General features: G+C 32.6%; 1 protein-coding gene and 1 pseudogene across 4 annotated transcripts in view; one reads left to right on the top strand and one right to left on the bottom strand.

Annotated features, from left to right (window-relative positions):
- The window catches only part of LOC308559411 (ubiquitin-conjugating enzyme E2 B pseudogene), a 116,981-nt pseudogene extending 98,648 nt beyond the window's left edge, over positions 1–18,333 (top strand). Inside the window, exon 2 of the transcript in view lies at positions 17,860–18,333. The product of the transcript in view is annotated as a ubiquitin-conjugating enzyme E2 B pseudogene (transcript). The remainder of the gene's footprint in view (positions 1–17,859) is intronic.
- The window catches only part of BAZ2B (bromodomain adjacent to zinc finger domain 2B), a 273,729-nt gene that overhangs the window by 234,531 nt on the left and 19,819 nt on the right, over positions 1–19,379 (bottom strand). The window lies entirely within an intron of this gene.

Raw genomic sequence — 19,379 nt, 5'->3', positions numbered from 1 at the left:
CTCTCCTCCCTCTCTAAAAATCAATAAAAAAATCTTTAAAAAAAACCACCCATTACCTGTGAGGAGGAAGGGAGCACGGTAGTAAAGATACAATAGTAGGAAGATTTCTCAGGAAACTCGTTTGTAGATGTGATTTTGGAACCATATAAAATAATTTACATAATTATAAAACAAATTTAATATAAAAATCAATGCCATCAAAATGAAAGCTAAATAAAATAAATGAATTGAATTACATATGGAGTTGGTGGCATAACCATACAAAGAAGAATATTCCAAGTGACATTTAACACAATTTTTAAAAAGAATACACAAACACTAATTTCAACAGTATATCCCTCATAGTATATATACACAAAGAAAAAGAAATTTAAAGCAGCAACAAAAAAACAGTAACTGAAATTATCACTAACCAAATTTTTTTGCTATTAATTGGGGTTGTAATTTTGTTGCATGCATAGTCTGAGAAAAAACAAACAAAAAAAGTCATGTTTTTGGAAATTAATGTTTGTTATGGGACAAAAAAGAAACAGATATAAAATCAATGAGTTACATAAGAACACTGTGATCCTGAATTGGAACTGGGTATAATAAAATGAACTTATTACATATTTTATATTTAAAAATACATTTCTTAATTTAACCTACTGTAAATTCCTAAAAAAATTTTTTAAAAGGGACCATTGCAGTAGCAAGAAGCAGACACCTGTGTACCCAGATTATGGTCTCTAAACACCATTTGCCTCTGAAAAGAATTCCTTAAAGCAAAGGTTGAGTCCAGGTTTAGGATAGGAAATGTCCAAAATAAGCCTAAAATACCCTATCATACCATTAAGCATGAAAACTATCAAAGATTATTGGGATCATGTTAAAAGTCTTGAGAACCAATTTGAAGAGGTCAACTTGAAGTGGCTCCCACTGGTCAAAGATGAATAACTACAATGGCTTGAAACATAATAAATATATCTTAATATATGAGTTCATAATAAGACTTACAAAAAATTCACTGATCACCTCTGAGGGATACTAGGAAACAATCTTATTATTTTGAAAATTGGTAAATAAAGGAAACAAATTAAGAATTTATTCAACATTTCCTATCAAGTGTATTTTAGGGTACCTAATTTGAAATTGTTTTTGTATCTATATATATATGTATGTGTGTATTATATGTAGTATATATGTACACATGCATATATATACACACATATTAAAATTTTAACTTAAGATTTCATTTTTTAAAAAATAATTTTAAAAATGTTACTGGTCTGTACTAACAGTTACTGTGATCAAACATACAATTTCCCTGTGAGTTTCAAGGCAGACAACAAAACAAAGGAATATGATACCATTCTCCTTATCTAGTAAATAAGAAAGGTACCAATTCATTAAGACGAACTTAAAACATTACAGTAACATATCAAAGTTTTTGAAGCAATTGTATAGCAAATATATAACCATTTTTATGGTCTTTTGCATAGCAATCCTCCATGAAAACGAGGGGCAATAATGATGAATATAATTAAGTTGATTGAGTTAACTCAATTAACAGACTGTTGCTCATCCAAGTCAGTCTTATAAGGATGATTAGATTATACACAGCCCCACCCCATGGAAAACAATGTGCCGAATCCAGGTCATACAAGTTCCTGAAAGTCAAAAGTTAAATTTTCAGGAATTTTATAAGCCGGTTGTTAAACACAGTCATTACCATAAATATTTTCAAATTTAAATAAATTATAGTAAAAACAAATAAATATGCAAAACTCATCATACATTTTATTATGCTTTACTATCATCTATGTGCTTGAAGTTATGTCCAACTGTAGTATTGCAAACAAAACTATACAGTAGTGTGCGACTCCCGTTTCTTCCCAACACTGTGATCAGTGATGTCATAATGGTAGCTTGAAAGACCACAGTGGGAATGTTTACATATTGGAAATTTGCAAATACTACGCATCAAGGCATAACTTAATGTTTTGTTGACAGTCTAGACTTAAGAAAGTGATGGAAAAAATGTTAATGCAAATAGAAATAGCACAAAAATGGGGGAAGAAAAATCTTCCAATTTTTGAAAGCCATTAACAAATTAGCAAGAAGTCACTCAGATCAATGGTGAAAAACTTGTCATTTCATTTTCATCTTATTCATTTACTTAAACAAAAATATCAGTGACTATCTCAAAACTGCATTCTTCAACAATTGCAACTATAGGTTGGCTGCAGGTAGGGCTACAAACACAAGTTTGATAAAAAAACCTAAAGCATTCTGTGTGTGTGTGTGTGTGTGTGTGTGTGTGTTTTCTCTTTTGTCTAATTTCTTCCATTCAGTGTAGTTATTTTGACATTCATCCATTTTGTTACATGTATCAATTGTTCATTCCCTTTTATTGCTAAGTTATATTCCATTGTACATATACCAGATTTTATTTATGCGTTGATATTTGGATTGTAATGGCTGCTTTTTGGCTATTATAAATAATGCTGTTTAAAATGCTCATGCACAAAATTTTATGTGGAGGTATGTTACCACTTTTTTAAAAACTTCTTTTGAGTGTATACCGTGGAAGGGAATGGCTAGATAATATAGAAGGTATATATTTAATTTTTAAAGAAACTGCTAAACTATTTTCCAAAGTGACTATACCACTTGATATTCCCACCAGCAGTAAATGAATACTCCAGATCTTCTACATTCTAGCCAAAATTTGGTGTATATATTTTCAATATTAGTCATTCTAACAGATATATAGTGGTGTCTGATAATTTGAATTTCCCTATGACTAATGATGGTGTTATATTTTCATATGCTATTTTCCATCCTTATATCTTCTTTGGTGAAGTATTTGTTAAAATTATTTGCCCCCCCCCTTTTTTTTTTATTGGGTTGTAAGTGTTATTATTACTGAGTTTTGAGTTCTTTACACATTCTGGAAACAAATCTATTTATCAGCTGTGATTTGCAAATATTTTATCCCAGACTGTGGTTGGTCTTTTCATTACCTTAAGAGTATATTTTGGAGAGCAGAGTTTATTTTTCATATTGATGGAAACTGATTTGTCAATTTTTAGTTTTATAGATTCAGCGTTTGAAAATCATTGTGGAAAATCATGAAAATTTTCTTCTTTTCATATGTTTTCTTCTATATATTTTATAGTTGAGGTTTTACACATAGGTCTGTAATCCATTTTTGAGTTATTTTTTTACATATAATGCAAAATGTGGATTAAAATTTATTTTGGCATATGGATTTTCAATCTTTCCAGCTCGATTAAAAAGACTATCCTTTTTCCATTAAATTAACTTTGCACCTTTATTAAAAATAAAAACAAACACTTGTCTTCCAGGTTTTGTACACCTACAAAAGACTTCAATTTCATATTTTAAAGATTTTTGCTGGGTACAGAATTCTATGTTTATAGTTTTTTTCTCTCTAAGGATTTTAAAGATGGCTGTCTATGGTCTTCTTGCTTACATTGTTTCTTATGATAAATCTGCTGAAATTCTTGTATTTTTTGCTCTGTAGATCATGTAACTTTTTTTAAGAATAACTATTCTTTTTTATAAAATTTTATTTGTTGATTTTATAGAGAGAGGAAGGGGGAAAGAGGGAGAGAAAGAAACACAGAGAAAGAAACCTCAATTTGTTGTTTCACTTATTTATGCACCCATTGGTTGACTCTTGTATGTGCCCTGGCTTGGGCAACCTTGGCATATCGGGACGATGCTCCAATCAGTGGAGCTACCCAGCCAGGGCTGTATCTCTTTTTCTCAAACTGCTTTCAAGACTTTCTCTTTATCACTGGTTTTGAACAACTTCATGATGACCTATCTTGTAGTTTTCTTCATGTCACTTGGTTTTGGGTTTCATTGAGCTTCTTGAACTTTGGGGTTTATAGCTTTCATCAAATTCAGGAAAATTTCAGCCATTGTTTCTTCAAATATTTCTTCCTGCCATCTCTCCCTTTAGAGAAGTCCAATTACAAATATTTTAGGCTACCTGCCTTATGTTGTCCCACAGCTTATGTTGTGCTATTTGTTTTTAAAAATTCATTTTTCCTTTGTGATTCATTTGAAACTTTCTAAATGTGTCTTCATGTTCATTAATCTTTTCTTCTGCAATATATAATCTGCTAGTAATCCCATCCAGTGTGTTTTTCTAATGAGATATTAAAGTTATCAGCACTAGAAATTCATTTGAGGTCATTTCTATATCTTCCACTTTTCTAAGGAAGATTTATCATTTTCATGTTCAATCTTTCCTCTAGCTTTGTTTTATAAATGAAATACACATAACTTTTTATATCCTTATCTAATTCTACCATCTGTGTTAATCATGAATCAGTTACAATTAACTGATTTATTTCCTCATTATTGGTCATATTTTCTTGCTTTGTTGCATGCCTAGTAATTTTCTATTGGGTGTAATAAATTGTAAATTTTCCTTTATTAGGTGCTAGACATTTTTGTATTACCATAAATATTCTTGAGGTTTTGTGTGTGTGTGTGTTTTCCCTGGCATGCAATTAAGTTACTTGGAAACAGTTTGATCCTTTCAGGTCTTGCTTTTAAGATTGTTAGGCAAGAACACATCAGCATTTAAGTTTAAGGCTAAGTATTCCATTTTCTTTTATTTCATGTATTTTTTTTAATCCTCACTCCAGGACATTTTCTCCATCAATTTCTAGAGAGAGTGGAAGGGAGGGAGAAGTAAGTGTGTGTGTGTGGGGGAGAGACAGAGAGAGAGAGAGAGAGAGAGAGAGAGAGAGAGAGAGAGAGAGAGAGAGAGAGAGAGAAACATCAATGTAAAAGAGACATATCAATTGGTTGCCTCCTGCGCACTCCCTGGGATGGGGAACCTGCCCTTGACTGGGAATTGAACATGAGACCTTTTAGTCCACGGGCTAACACTAACCACTGAGGCTGTTAAACCATTTTCAAAACTATACTGCCCTGGCCAGGGTGATGGGTTCGATTCCTGGTCAAGGGCATGTACCTAGATTGCAAGTTCAATCCCTGGCCCCAATCAGGGCCCGTGCCAGAGGCAACTAATCAATGTGAGACACAACGATGTCTCTCTCTCTCTCTCTCTCTCTCTCTCTCTCTCTCTCTCTCTCTCTCTCCACTTCCCTCCCTCCCTTCCACTCTAAAAATCAATGGAAAAAAACATCCTTGGGTGAGGATTAACAAAAATAAAAAATAAAAGTGGCTGTACCATTTTACATATCCACCAGCAGTATTTGAGAGTTCTAGTTTTGCAAATCCTAAGCAAAATTTAGTATTGACATCTTTTTAACCTTAACAAGATTAATGAGTGTAAAAGGGGTCTCATTTTGATTTATTTGCATTTCCATGTTGACAAATGATGTTGAGCATATTTTCATGTACTGATTTACATAGTCATACATCTTTTTTGAAATGTGCCAGTGTAAAACTTTTACCCATTTTAAAAATAGATTATTGGGCCCAGCTGGGTGTGGCTTAGCAGTTGAGCCTCGACCTAGGATCCAGGAGATTGTAGTTCTATCCCCAGTCAGGGCCGTGAAGGAAGCAGCTGATCAATGACTCTCTCATCATTGATGTCTCTATCTCTCACTCTCCCTTCCTCTCTCTGAGGTGAATAAGGATATATTTAAAAATAAATGAATAAATAAATAAATAAATAAAAATAAACATAGATTATTTGTCTTCTTATTAAAGAGTTGTAAGAGTACTTTTTATATCCTGGATTGTGTTTTCATTTTCTTAATGGTGTTTTCAAAGAGCAAAATTTTTACAGTTTGATGTTTTAAAAGTAATTTATTATATTTTCTCTTATGGGTCATGTTTTTTGAGTCTTATTAAGAATCATTTTTCCACTCCCAAGTTAGCAAATAGTTTTCTCCTATGTTTATCTCAAAAATTTTATAGTGTTAAGTTTACATTTAAGTCTATGGTTCAAATTAATTTTTCCATATATTGTGAAGTATGATCTAATAATTTTCTCCCATGTAAATAGGCAGTTGTAGCAACATAATTTATTGAAAACATTCTCCATTTCCTCACTGAACTACCTTGATGCCCTTACTGAAAATAGTTAATTTTGCATGTTTAGGTTTATTTAAGACTCAATTCAGTTCCTTTGATCTTAGCCCTATTATTCCACAAATAATTTATCTTGATTACAGTAACTTTATCCAAAGTCTTGTAATCATTTAGAGTAAGACCTCCTACTTTATCATTTTAAAAATTGCTTTGCCACCCTGCCCAGTGCAGCTCAGTTGGAGCATCATCCCATGCACCCAAAGGTTGCTGGTTGGATTCCCAGCCTGGGTTGTGGGTTTGATCTCTGGTAGAGGGGTTGCAGGAGGCAGCTGATCTATGTTTCTCTCACATCAACATTTCTTTCTCCCTCTCCCTAAAAATCAATAAAAACATTTAAAAAAAGATTTACAAGATTTTCTGTTTCTCTTGTATCAATTTCGGTAAGCTAATTTCTAAAGAAATGCATCCATCTTACATAAATTGCTGGATTTGATACATTAAGTCGAAAATATTCTCTTACTACCCTTTTATGTCCATATGATTCATAGTGAAAATCCCTTTTCATTCTTTATATTGGTAGTTTTTATTTGTTTTCTTCTGATTATCTACATAGGGATGTATCAATTTTGTTTCTTTTTTAAAAATCAGCTTTTGATTTTGTCAATTTTTTCTTTTTTGTTCTGTGTTTCTGTGGTTAATTTCTTTTATCTTTATTCTTTCCTATCTCGACTTACTTTGGGTTTACTTCTCTCTTCTTTTTCTACCTTCTTAGCGTGGAATCTTAGGTCACTGATTTTAGAACTTTCTTACTCTCCAATTTAATGAATTAAATCTGTGTTTCCTTGTAAGCACTGCTTCATCTGTTTGCCCCAAATTTTGATATGCTGTATTTTTACTATTATTCACTTTAAAGTATTTTCTAATTTTCCTAGTGATTTATTTTTTGCCCTATTATTTGTTTAAAAGTAGCTTGTCAAATTTCAAAATATTTGGCATTTTCCTATCTTATTGTTACTGAGTTTATTTTAATTTGGGGGGTTAAGAGAATATATTTTGTATAATTTTATTCCTTTTAAATTTGTGGATTTGCTTTATTTTCCATCATATGATCTATATTTGGGAACATACCATGCACACATAAAAATATGTGTTGCAATTTTGGGGGATGTAGTGTTCTACAAATATTCATTACATTAAGGTAATTCATAGTGTTGTTTAAATCTATATCTTTTTTTTCTAGGTGTTCTATTACTGAGAAGGGGTTGTTAAAATCTATCATCATGGAAACATCTATTTCTTCCTTGAATTCTCTTAATTGTTGCTTCTCTCAAATTTTGTATTTTAAAGTTGCTGTTAAATATATAACCATTTCTAATTATGTCTTCCTGAAATGTCCTTTAATCATTATGGCATATTCTTGTTTATCTCTGATAATACTCTCTATCTTGAATGTTATATTTTTGATATTAATATAGCTATAACTTGGTTTTTATACTTACTGTTTGGTATAGTTTTGTCCATTCATTTACTTTCAACATATCTGTGTGTCTTTATATATAAAGGGTACCTCTTGTAAGCAGTGTATAGTTTGGTCTTCCCTTTTATCCACTCAGATAATCTCTGCCTTTTAATTACAGTGTTTAGACTTTTAACATTTAATATAATTATCATCACTGGATTTCATTCAACCATTTATTTTTTTTTTCTGCTTTTTTTCTCCCTGCTGTTGTGTTGCTGCTGTTCCTTCTTTTGTGTCTTTTAAAAGTATAATTTAAATAATTATTAATATCCCATTTTAATATTTCTATTGTGTTTTAAGCTATATCTCTTTGCATTTTATTTTTTAGTGATTTCTGCAAGGAACATAATATACATCTCTTAATTTTTCAGAATTCAACCAGAATACCTTTCCATGTAAAATATAAACACCTCACAAGTATATAGATCCCTTTAATCACCCCCACATACACATCATACTTTGTTATAGTTTTATATATTTCCTAGTAGTTTTATACATTTATTTTATTATATATTTATGTATTATATCTACATACATTGAAAACCTCAAAGGACAATGTTATAATTTTACTTAAGCATCCATATGTCCTTTTAAAGAACTTAAGAGGATAAAAACACTTTCTAATTTTTATCCAGATGATTTCTTATGCTCTTCAGTTGCTCCTGAAGACCCAATTTTTCTGTTAATATTATGTCTTTTCCCTTTGAAGAACTATCATCACCATTTCTTTTTAGTACAGTTCTGATGGAGACAAATGTCTCAGTTTTCCATTTATAAAATTGCCTTAATTTTGGCATCATTTATGAAGAACATTTTCACTGGACACAGAATTTTGAGCTGATTTATTGTTTTAGCTTTAAAATCTGGCTGCTGTGGTTTCTGATGAAAAGTCTGCTGGCATTTGAATCGTTGTCCTTTTGTATGTAAAGCATTACTTTTCTCCTGTCTGCGTTAATGATTTTCTCTTTATTTTAAGGTTTCATATTATAATGTCTCTAGGCACAGTTTTCCTAGAATAACCCTCATGGTAAACCTCACTTCAACATGCTTCATCCCTTAATTTCCTGTTATATCCAATATATCAGTCCTCTAATTCTGGCCTTCCCTTACTACCTACTTTCTTCACACATAAGCTCTCAATACTGGAATGGCCAGAACTACTGATTTACAAGTTTATGTTTTATAGTTCAATTGAGACATCAGAGTTCCTCAACAACATTAATTTTCTCAGAGGACCATTCCAAGTAAAAGTATGCATGAAGGAGAGATACACATTAAGAGAGAAAATAGTAACTAACTACACAAGATATTAAAAACTAGCCTCCTTCTAGAAGGTGCTATGTCAAATTGTTTTTAAAGTTAATAATATAATATTTCTAAATAAGTTCAAAAGTAAAAGTTTCGATTTTTAAAGGTAGAGAACAGATCAGATAGGACAGTTACAATTTAAGGGGTGATTTCACCAATTAAACAAAAGAGAATTGTCCAGCCTTTCTGAAGTTATCAGAGGCCTACCGATTCAGTGAACATGAACTCTTTTTCTCAGGGATACTCAAGATATTGGTCAAAGTAGTAGAAACAAAGTGTTCACATATTCTTAGTAAATAATTTGATATACTTAAGTCACTGAGATCAAAGACCAGAAATGCTTATGCTAATTGCCTTTCTGCATGTATTTTCCCTGCTAATGGCCACTTCTCATGGATATACAGTTTGTAATCATATGAGTAAGTTCTTTTATAAAATGACTGATCCTAATATTTATAATATTGTTAAACTGCTCTTACAATGGTTCTCTTGGTAGCTGCCCAGGGATATAGCCATGCTGTCAGACTTTAGAATGAACTGGAAGTTCTTCAACTCATGTTCATCGGGAACCCTTTTTGTCTGTTTTTTCCTTTTTGTATATATTGTTATCATGGTATAGTCAGCATTACTATTTCATTTTCCATATAAGTAAACGTTCTATACTTTTATATATAAGAATAGTTCTCTAGTGGCAAAAAAAAATTAGTAATTTTGCTTAAAAATACAAGACTGCTCATAATAAAAAAAAAATCAAGATTTACGGTATACACTTCAAAAATAAAATGAAATGGTATAATAAATGTGAATACACTTAAGGGTTATAATTTAACTAATTTATGCTACCCTACTAGTTAAATACACAAATTGTAACCTTCTAATCATTAGTTCCAAGGGATAGCATTCTACATAAACAATCTTCAATCACTGTCATTACTGTCTACTTTTCCTTTCTTATAATCCTTTCAATTGGGAAAGATAAACACGTTAAATAGAATTGTATGGTTTTCATTAAAATATAAAAGAGAGAAATTAGATAACACTGCATCCTGTACAGCATCCTGTGTCCCTAGAATCCTCGTGGAAATATACAGGTGCCAGTGATACCTGAGTGAAGGTTTTCCATGGATAAGAAGCACCTACTTTATTTGTCTGGAGGAAGGGGAGTGTTAAAAGCTTTCTGACTCCTCCTACTACTTAAGATTCCGGGGAGGTTTTGTTAGCTAACCTGGTATAAGTATACAGCATACACCTAGCACATTTCTGAGAGTTTATTGGGAGGAAGATGAGTTACAGGTCAAATCCCAAGTTTTGTTTAAAGCCAGGCCCTAGACTTCCTTGAAGCTTCCCTCAATATACCTGCAACCACATTTGCATTTGGGAAGTTATTACATTAAACACAGTCTAAGGACTACAATCACAAATCCATTTCTCCCCAATCCATTCCTTGATCCTTAGTGAGTTATCATTTAGCCAATAACTATGAGGTATTTGCTTTTGTATTGTTTTGCAATTGGAAATCATAGATTCCCATTCATATATAAGGTATGACTTTACTGAGCACAATTTGTTCATTTTGAACATCACCATGAACTTAGGGCTTTTTACAAATTCAACTGGTTCCAGTTATTATAATCATGGTCTTCTTTTTCATGTTTGACTTATCAAAATTTAGCCAATAAAAGGTGATTGAAGTTGGCATCTTTGTTAGTACTCTCAGACATCTTGGAAAGTATTCTTGCTTTCTCACAATAATACATTCCAGAGCACTATAATTTTTCCTGACTGCAAACATGAAAGCAGTTTTCTCCAAAGAATTCTGGCCCATTTCAGTGGACAATAGTATTTACAGAAAGCCAACACACAAGATATTTAAACTCAGATGACTTTAGTTTCCTTTCTAAAATGAGTATTTTAGATCACACTGAGCACCCAGGGCTCCTTGGAGAAATTGTTCATTTTAAGGCTGGGAAAGAAAATGTACAAGACAAGCATAAAATATCTTGTAATGGAAATATGAGATACCAAAAAACAAATTTAACAAAAGAAGTGTGAAACTTGTATACTTGAAACAACAAATTATCATGGAAAGAAATTAAAGCAGCTCTAAGTAAATAGCAAGATATCCCATGCTCATGGCTTCAAATGTTTAACATTAATAAAATGGCAAAGGTCCACAAATTGATAGATTTAGCACAATCCCCATTCAAATTTGAACTGCTCACCCAGAAAGCTGATTCTAGTATCCATATGGAACCCACAAGGGACCTGAGAAAACCAAAACCATTCGGTTAAAAAAGAACAAGGTTGGGGGACTAACACTTCCAAATTTGAAACTTACAACAAAGCAACAGTAATCAAGGCAGTGTGGTACCGGCCTAAGGAAAGACATACAGATCAATGCAAAGGAATTGAGAGACTGAAAATAAACTGTCATCTACGGTAAATTGATTTTTGACAAAAGTACCAAGAGAATTCAATGGGAAAAGAAGAAATGGTACTGAAAAAACTGGATATCCACATGCAAAAGAATTTGTTGGACCTCTACCTCACACATACATAAAAATTAACTCAAAATGGATCATAGACCTAAATATAATAGCTGAAACTATAAAACTCCTAAAAGAAAACATAAGAGTAAATCCTCTTAGATACAACACCAAAAAGCACAAGCAATTAAAGAAAAAAATAAATTAATTAAACCTCATTAAAATAAAAAACTTTTGTTTCAAAGGAAACAAACAAGAAAATGAAAAGACAACTTACAAAATGGAATAAAATATTTGTAAATCATTTATCTAACAAGGGACTTTTGTCCAGAATATATAAAGAAATAACTATTGAAACAAAAAATTAAAAATAGGCAAAGAATCTAAATAGACATTTCTCCAAAGAACATATACAAATAACCAATAAGCACATGAAAAGATGCTTAGTATCATAAGTTATTAGAGAAATCCAAATCAAAACCAGTAAGATACCACTTCACACCCACTAGGATAGCTAAAATAAAAATGATAGACAAATAAGTTTTGGTGAAGATGTGGAAAAATGGGAACCCTCATACATTGCTGGTGAGAAGGTAAAATGGTAGAGCTGCTTTAAAAACCAGTTTGGCAGTTCATCAAAATGCTAAACATAAAGTTACCATGTGACCCAGAATTTCCACTCCTGGGTATATACCCCGAAGAATTAAAAACATATGCTCACACAAAATCTTGTGCATGAATGTTTACAGAAACACTAATCACAATAGCCAAGACATGGAAACAACTTGTTCATCAACTGATGAATTGTTAAACAAAATGTGGTATTATCCATACAATGGGATATTATTTGGGAATAAAGAATAATGACATACCAATACATGTTTCAACAAGGATGAACTTTGAAAACATTAAGCAAAAAAAACCAGTAAAAACAAACAAACAAACATACAAACAAACAATATATACTGCCTGGCCAGTGTGGCTCAGTTGGTTGGCCATCAACCCATGCACAAAAAGATTGCCGGTTTGATTCCTGGTCAGAGCACATGCTCCGGTTGCTGGTAGTTGGCATGCAAGAGGCAGCCCATTGATGTTTCACTCTCACATTGATGTTTCTCTTCTCTCTCTCTCTTTTTCCTCCTTCCTCTTTCTAAAAAAATCAAACTGTTTTTTTAAAAACCCAAATACTTCTGATCCCATTTACATGCAATGTCTAGAACAGGCAAATCCCTGGAGACAGAAATCAATAATTGCCTAACACTGGAATGGTGGAGGTGAGGAAAGAAGCAGGAATTGGGACGACTGGTAATTTCATTTTTGGGTTTGAAAACTTCTGAAATTAGATAGTAGTGATATACTAAATATACTAAATACCACCAAGCTGTAAATATTGAGTCAATTTTATAAAGTTTGAAATATATTTCAATAAAGCTATGAAAAAATGCATAACCCAAATTTAATGAGAAAACAAGACAAATCCAATTTTAAAGAAATTCTATAGAACTGGATTATACACTTAGAAAATGTTGCTTTCACTAAAGACAAAGAAAGTCTGAAGAAGTAGTCCATATTTTAAAAGACTAACAAAATATTACAATTAATGGAATGTATGACTATACATGAGAAAAATAATTGTTATAAAAAAAACTGGGACAAAAGTGACAAATATTTAAAGAGGGCTGCAAATTGTTATATAGTAGTATTATGTCAATAATGAATTTCCTGACTTTCATAACTGTACTGTAGAAATATATGAGAATATCCTTGTTTTTACAAGATAAACATTGAAATAAAGGTAAAAGATCATGATGCCTGCAAATATTCTTAAATAGTCCAGCAAAATAAATAATAATAATAATGATAACAGTCATAATATATGTGTGTATAGAGAGAGAAATAAAGCAAATGTGGAAAATGCTAACAGTTATGAGCTGAGGTAAAAGGTATAGAAGAGAAAATTCTTCCATAAGTTGAACTTTTTACTTTTAAAAAATCAAATACTTACTATTTAAAAACTAAAAAGTTAACTTTTTCTACAGTCAATTTTATCAAGTTTATTTTATTAACATGGTTAAAAAGATTTCCCCACTACTAATAGTACAGGAATTCTTCCATGTTTTTTCTAGTACCTACATGGTTTCATTTCATACATTTCCATTTTTACAGTTCAATTTGGAACTTATTCTGGTTGATGGTGTGAGAAACATTTCATTTATAGCTTTCCCGATATGTCTGTCTAGTTTATCCCAAAAACAGTTGTTTAAAAGTCTTTCTTTCCCCATTGATTTTTTAAAAAAATGTTTTTATTGATTTTAGAGAGAGGAAGGGAGAGGGAGAGATAGAAACATCAATAAGAGTCCTACTGGGGATCAAGCCTGAAACCCGGGCATGTGTCCTGACTGGAAATTGAACCTCAGTCTCCTGGATCCTAGGTTGATGCTCAACCACTAAGCCAAGCTGCCGGGCTCCCCATTGACTTTAAATGCTGTTTTTACAAATATGCTTGGGTCTAATTATGGATTTTTAAAATTGTGTTCTAGTGGGCTGGAACTACTATTTTAATTATAGTAGGTGTATTATGTATTTTAATATCTGGAAATGTTAGCCTCCCCTCATTGCTCTTCTTTTTCAGAACATTCATGGTTTTTCTTGCTTTTTTAGTGTTGCCTAATAAACTTTATAATCTACTTTTTCTTGCTATCAACAAACAAAACACCCAAAGGGTACCTGTATTGAGGTTTAAATTTCAATTTATAAGTTAAGAATAATTGACTTTTTGATGATAAGGTTTATATCCAAAAAAAAATAATATGCCTTTCTATTGGTCCATGTTGTCTTCGAAATCTTTCTGGGGGTTTTATATTTTATCTCACGGTTTTAGGCATTTTGTATTAAGTTTATGCCTAGATATTTTTTGCTGCATTTTTTTTTATTTTTTATTATTGAATCATGCCTAAATTTCCTCTTCAGAAAATTCTGGGTGTGGACAGTTAACGGTTGACAACCAGTTTTTGAAATTCTCTATTTACTCTTGTTCAAAAAACCCCAGTGCCTATGTTTGGCTTACAGAGCAAAGCCCTTTCTTTAAAAATTGCATTTTCTGAGAGGCAGTCTTTAAGACCAGTAAAAATAGTTTTATAATACTTATTTGCTGCTTCTGTTGATATTTTTAAAAGAATGTGTCTTGTGTATGGCCTGAAACTGTTAAACAAATCAAACATTTTAAATGAAACAAGTTTTAAAATCTTTTTTCCTTCTAATTAATATACCTCTATTTTCCATTACACAATTTTATTACATTGTCATCAGGGTGCAAATAAAATGAGGACCTTGATTATGGATGTATGTATATTCATTGATTTTTGTTCTAAGATACATCATACAAAAGAATTGTAAGCTTTCTTCTTCCTGCAAATACTTAGGAAACATGAAGAATGAAAATATGTTTAGTAAACTTACTGATACTAGTGACTTGTTTCTTTGAGACACTTTGTAGCTATTTGTGTATATATGTACACAGTCTTGTTCAGTGTTTTATTTCTTCTAAGTGACAATAGTAGACCTTAAATGTTTTTCATCCAAATGGAAAAATTAAAAATACACAACCATTAAAATCGAGTCATTCAAGGCAAATCCATAGAGACAGAAAGTAGATTAGAGGTTACCAGTGGCTGGGGGAGTGGGAAGTTACTGCTTAATGGTAACAGAGTCTCTGTTTGTGGTGATAATTTTGGAAACTGCAGATGATTGCCCAACAGTGTGAATGTAATTAATACCACTGAAACTTAAAAATGGTGAAAATTATAAAATTTATGTTATAGATATATTACCCCAATTTTATAAAATGGTCAGAATGATAAATTTCATGCTACATATATTTTAAACACAGTCTTACAAAAGTGGTCATTCACTTAACAAGAAGGGTTACTCAGTTGAAAATTGTTACATTTAGTTAACTAAGATGTAAATACAAAATATCTGATAGCCTCAGATCTCCATTTCTGAGCTAGATTTTACCTAAGAATTTCAGATATGTAATAATCTATAATTCATCCCAATTATGCTAGATAAATCATTTAAACTATAATAAATGTGGTAAAGCCTTTTAATTTTAGCTGAGTCAAAATGAGGATGAAGCACTGAACAACTAAAAACCCAAGACAGATTCCCGAAAGAAAATGGGTGTCAGTCCTTATTGGATAGAAGTCCTTCACTGTGCTGCAAGGAAATCTTCAATAGTGATATGATGTATAGAACCAAAAGCTCATATAATTATCAACAACCATGTGCATTTGCCTGAAAAGTACTAAAACATAAAATATGAGATAAGAAAGTTCTCAAGAAATGAAAAGACAATTTTAACTCCTGAATATATACAGCTCCCCTCATTTTAGAGATAAGAAAAATAAAACTCCTTCCCTAATTTTAAGTACTCTTTCAAAGACTTTGCAACACAGCACAACGGTATTTTGTAATAAAGCAATTCCTTAAAGATATTCTTAATTTTCTGTGTAGTTATGTTTTTGCTAATTATATGTAGAAGTCTAAAAATTACTAAGAAACCACAAAATTAACATAAAATATATCTTTAAAAAAGAGGCAAATGATCACTCTTTTTCACAGTATCAAAAATAGGATGGAAAAAACCCAACAGAAATTACAATGTATCTTCACTGTTCATTTTTATTTCACTTTTTGTTGTTAAATATTATTTCCAATTTTACATCTATCGTTAAACATATATCAGGACAAAATAAACCCATAAAACAATGAATATCACATATTGTGACAACAGAGTCATTCAAATGAATTGTGTCAAAATATGCTATTTGAGCACAGATGACCTCATTCTTAAATCAGAAGCTTAATTTTTACCACATTTAGATTACCACAATATTTACAACGACAAAAACAAGTACTTTTGTGAATTTGTTCTTCGTTTTCTCCCCTCCTTCATGGGAATTATGCTTAAGGCTGTATCAAGTTACTTCCAAGTACAAGAGGAACAACAAATGCTGTATTGTTTACACCCCCACCTAGTGGTCTAAAATTTCTGTTCTGCATAGTACTAAAAAATGAATACTTAAAATAGAAAAACTCAAAAGGGTTATCTGGCAAAATTAAAACAATCTAAAACTTTATAGCTAAGAGAGAGATTATTCGATTATCTAGCATTATTATTCGATTATCTAGTTTCATGCTATTCCAACTAGAGAATGTAATGTTATATCAGGAACTATGTGAAGCCAACAGAAGAAAAACACACACAAAAAACATGGAGCATTTTCCTAGAGCATCTATTTTACTTAATGCTATATATTAAGTCAAACACACTTCTGGAGTAAAATGCTTATAAAGAGTATTTCAGTTTGAAAAGCACAGGATTCAAACCTCTCGTTCTATAGAAAATGAAGCTGATGACCTGAGCAATTAAATGACTTGCATGAGTTCACTCAAGCAGTGATAGAAAGGTATCAATACCGCAGACGTTTTATACCCTTTTCATTACAAAATACAAACCAAGTTAATAAAACACAAAATACTAACCCAACTGCCAAACTGTTATGCAGTAGGGTGGCTTTTTTTTTTTTTTGTATACATAGAGAATTTCTTAGATCTTTTATTTTAATCCTCAGAATTTTACTTTCACTTCATATCATATCAGGTTTACAACCTGAAGTTAACTCAAAATCCTATTTTACATTTTTAAATAACATTTGTTTAAAATATAATATTAAACTGACTTTCTTGACAATAGTTACATACATTTTAACACACCTACAGATTCATTTTGCTTCCACCACAATCAGGATACAGAACACTTCTACTACCACCCCCAAAATCCCCTGTACTATACCATTGTTGTCACATATTCCCACAGTCCCTAGACCCTGACAACCACTGATCCACTTTCTATCAATATAGGTTTCTTTTCAAATGTAGTTTACTTGACAATATATATACATATATTTTTATTGATTTATAGAGAGGAAGAGAGAGGGAGAGAGAGGAACATCCCAAAAGAGACAGACTGATCTGCTGCCTCCTGCATGCCCCCTACCAGGGATAGAGCGTGACACGCACACACACACCCCCCAATGTGCCCTGACCAGGAACTGAGCCAGCAACCTTTTGGTGCCTGGGAGGAAGCCCAATCATCTGACCGGGAATCCAACCGGCCACCTTTCAACGTAGGGGAAAATGCTCCAAACAACTGAGCCACACTGGGCCACAACGGTAGGAAACTAGAAATCAATAATGGAAAGAAAGCTAAAAAATTCACAAATATGTAAAGGTAAAATAATATGTTCTTGAATAACCAATGGGTCAAAGAAGAAATCAAAAGGCAAATCATGAAATATCTTAAAACAGAGCAGGGGTGTTTGTGCAGCCTCAGTGGAAGGGCCCGCAGTGAATTGGTCACCACGAGAAGACGATGGGGGGATGGGGGGCTAGAGGGGTGGGGGTGGGGGGCTAGGGGAGTGGGGGGAGGCCCAGCGCGTGACTCTTTTCATTCAGACTGACTTTGGGGCAGCTGTGGAGCGTATCAACCCGTCTCCCGGAGGAGGCTACTGCGGGGTTTCAAGCGATTGAGAGAGAACCCACCTGCGGGTGCCAATGGCACACCATCTGCAAACACCATGCAGTGGAATGCAGTTATATTTGGACCAGAAGACACACTTCGAAGTTGGTACTGTTAAACTAGTAAAAGAATTCTCTGAAGAATATCCAAATAAACTACCGTTAGTTTTTTATCCAAAATGTTTCATCCAAATGTGTATGCTGATGTTAGCATATGTTTAGATATACTTTAGAATCAATGGAGTACAACATATGATGTATCTTCTATTTTAACATCAGTTCAGTCTCCACTGGATGAACCCAATCCAAACAGTCCAGCCAATAGCCAGGCAGCACAACTTTATCAGGAAAACGAACGAGAATATGAGAAGAGTTTCAGACCTAGTTGAACAAGGCTGGAATGATTCATAATAGACAAATGGTCTGTTAATCTTTTTCATCACTGTTGTGTATAATTTACCTCTCAGAGAAAAGCTAGCAAATTTAAAGTGCCACAGGTTTTAAGGATTCTGCAGGAAAAAAAAGACCTTCAGTTTAGAACCTATAAAAGCTTGGGTATCTTGATGAATGTACTTTTCACTGCATGGTGTGAACTAAGTTTATTGCTTACATAAATTTGTAATATATTCTGTTTGCATTTTTTTCTAAGTGTATAATGTTGGTGTTGAGTTTTCATGACAGAATATACACATTTTGTAAATTTATACTTTTTTTTTCAAAAAAAGAAAGAAATATCTTGAAACAAGCAATAATGGAACCATATCAAAACCTATAGGATGCAGCCCTGGCCAGGCAGCTCAGTTGGTTCATTGTAGCATTACTCACAATAGCCAAGACAGGACAACTTGGTGCCTTAAAAACACAAACTTATAGTTCTGCATGTCAGAAGCTTTAAAAGAGTTGTATGGGCTAAAATCAAGGTATTAACAGGTCTGTTTCCTTCTGGGGCTTCAAAGAGGAATCTGTTTCTTGCTTCTTCTAGTTTCTAAAGACTGCCAGTATTCTCTGGTTCCTGACCATAATACTCCAATCTCTGGTTTGCTGTCTCATTGCCACCCTCTTCTCTCTTAACCCTCCTGTTTCCCTCTTATAAAAATTCTTGTGATTAATTTAGGGATCACCCATATAATCCATAAAAATTGCCCGATCTCAAAATCTTTAACTTAATCTCATCTGCAAGTCCCTTTTGCCATATACAGTAACATTTTTAGGTTTTAGGAACTAGGATGTGGGAATCTTGGGTGGGGGACAGTATTCAGTCTACCTTCCTATTATATAGTCTACCACTGCTATAAACATTAAGGTACAGCTTCATTGTTGTTGTCATTTTAAAATATTTTTAAATTGATTTTTAGAGAGAGGAAGGGAGAGGGAGAGAAAGAAACATCGATGTGAGAGCTGAACATTGATTGGCTGCCTCTTTCACTCCCCCTACGGGGAATTGAACCAGCAACCTT

The sequence above is a fragment of the Miniopterus schreibersii genome (assembly GCF_964146895.1).
Source record: "Miniopterus schreibersii genome assembly, chromosome: 7".
NCBI lineage: Eukaryota > Metazoa > Chordata > Mammalia > Chiroptera > Miniopteridae > Miniopterus > Miniopterus schreibersii.
The sequence above is the reverse complement of the archived record's forward strand: the minus strand, read 5'-3'. Positions and strand labels throughout refer to the sequence as shown.